This window comes from Monopterus albus, unplaced genomic scaffold (assembly GCF_001952655.1).
Source record: "Monopterus albus unplaced genomic scaffold, M_albus_1.0 scaffold269.1, whole genome shotgun sequence".
In the NCBI taxonomy this organism is placed as follows: Eukaryota; Metazoa; Chordata; class Actinopteri; order Synbranchiformes; family Synbranchidae; genus Monopterus; species Monopterus albus.
Genome location: NW_018128149.1, coordinates 1 through 2,778, shown reverse-complemented (window position 1 = coordinate 2,778; position 2,778 = coordinate 1).

The following is a 2,778-nucleotide window of genomic DNA, read 5'->3' as shown; positions in this document are numbered from 1 at the left end:
GCCCCAGTTACTGATTCAACTGGAGCTGTGTTGTTAGGAATGAAAGTGCAGCACATCTCTCCAAACATTGAACACACAACCCCCTCTTTTGCCAATAACATATCCAGAGACATTCTGGTCTGAACATCAACGAGGGAAATGGGGATCAGTGGCTCAGGAAAGCCCTCCACAGCATCTCTTGTAAGATAAGCAAGACGCAGTACGTTGTAATACACATAGGTAATGTAATCAACATTCTTATTGGGAGCGACAGGAAAGGAGGCAGATATTGTTGGAGTATTTTTAACACCTTCAATTATCTGATCAGCTAATTTGTGCTCCTCCAGAACCCCTTGTGGAACCCCTATGGCGTCTATATAAGTGGGAGAATTTAGTGACAAATCAATTAAAGAAGTGACTCTTTTGATGAGAACATGCTCTCTATGACTATAATTAGTCAAGCCCGACCCCAGATAGGGTTGTTCTAGACTCACAGATGCCCTGCCTCTGGTACCAATCAGGGCCACTGGAACGCTTAAGCGAACCATTGCACAAATCCCCACCCCCTTTTTAGGTATACTAACAAATAGACGACGTGCCCCACAATACCAATACAGTCCCCCACGAGCCCTTGGTCCAATCAATGTGTGGTCATCCTGGACTGTGCGACTACACCAAGTCCAATTGACAACCCCTAGGAAAACTGGAGAGCTGTGATTAGTTGTGAAGTTAAAACAGGTGTAATTTTGTAGTCCTGCATTTGGTCTAAATCCCCCTACTATTGTTTTGTTACTAATGGGAGGATATATTGATGCTAAAGCTGTACAATTCACTGGAGTCAATTCTTGAGTTAATTTCAACATACAGCCGTACCCCCACGCATCATTTTCTGGGTATAGCGGAGCTGGAGTAGTAAAGGGGTGGGGCCTAGCCGATGCGCAAGCTACACAATTCTCCATACCCTGTTCTTTAGCTGTTTTAGTGAGCCAATCCAGCCAAGCATTTTTCTCATCATAGCCCGTAGCCAACTTGATCAAGCCTCTATAAGTAGTTTCGTCATAGCCTATGGGGATTACCTCAGGGGCTGTACTCCCTCCTGACACGTCTTGGGAGGAATTAACCTGCACCTGGGAACTTTTTGTCTGATTTTTTTGATACTGAAAACTTAGCTTTATAAGACCCTTGGGATCCCTACCAGTTCGGTTCACCCCCAAGACAAAGTAAAGAGTGTCATTAGTACGTGTAGCCAGTATGGTCCAGATCCCTGCCAGATAATGTGTTCCTGAACTACCAGGGCTGATATCTGGATCCTCGAGATTGAATATGGAAAGGAGTAACGGGTTACATCTCACCTGACCTGTAGTTGTATAGTTGAGATATAACTGACCTCTGGTGAATTTTATCTTGCTCTGAGCTGACCTGGTCAGACCCAACCCCGGTGGTGACCATCCTTGTCCTGTCCAATGAGACACCTGATCCCGGTCACCACACCCAGGGCCGGATCCTGTCTGGTTCCTCTGACAACCAAGATTACGTAAGGGGTCTGGGCATAGATAAACATCATATTCCCCCCATTCACACTTATCTTGTTTCCCACAGGATATTACATCACACAAGTCGAACTGGTAAGTTACATTGGTACCTTTTATGTATTGTAATTCAAGCCCTCCATATTTTTGAAGGCAGTGATCCAGGTCTTTCTGTTGGCTTAAATTTCTTTTGACTTGGCCAATTTTGATGTGTTCCTCCCACCAAAGTATGGGAGTAACAATCAACAAGACGATTATACAGAAAGGGACAAAAGCCCTCCCCAGTGGCGGGTGCAGATCATTCCAAACCATTTTGGTTTCTTTCTCTTTCTTTCCTTGGGGCTCCACGGATAGTCTAACTTCCCTGAATATAAACAGTCCTGATTTAAGTGAATTTCTGCCCAATGATGTATAAAAAAATGGGGGTGTTTTCTTGGGTTTTTTTCCGTTGTCGTCTATGAAAGTTGCACTTCCCTGATCACTTCCTACTGTAAATGTAAATGGTCCCACCTCCACTTTACAAAAGCGTCTAGTTCCATGTCTGAAGTCAGTAACAAATGGAATAACTGGGCGTTGGTGCAACCGGTTGGAGGTGTCCAACTGATTCCAGCTAGTAATAAAATCAAACTGTGGTATTGGGGTTAGATTAGTATACCAACCGTGATTCAAATAATAATCAATTTCCTGTATGTACAATTCTTCGTCCTCTTCCTCCACTAGGTGGTACGGGCAGTCATCAATGTCACTGCAGGTTGCCACCTGGTTGCAGCTGTCACTGCCACTGTCCATATGGGTTACCACCTGTACATCTGCTTCTATGCCTGGTTCTTCTGTCTTCAACACAACAGGGTAGACTACCTGTGTGTCACTCAGGTGAGGGGATTATTCTGCCCCTTTGCTCACCTGGTTGAGATCTGCCTGGACTTCTGTCAGTGGTCTTGTTGGTGCCTCCGCAGGGGCACACTGGCTCCAGTGGTACCACGTCTCTCCCTTCCCCAGCAGGCGGACTGCGTGAGATGTCCTCTCAGTCACCTTGTAGGGTCCAGTCCACCGTGGCTCACTCCATTTGCGTTTAATCACTCTCAGCAGGACCCACTCTGCCGTGTGGGGATCAGTGTGGATGCCAGGAGACGTGGGTACAGTAGCTAGACTGGTGAAGCTGTGAACAAGAGATTTTAGTTGTTCATATAATTGCTGGGTGTTGTGTGTGTCTGGCTTACCTGGAACCCATTTCAGCCTGGAAGCTGGCCCCGGAAATTGTCTGCCGGTG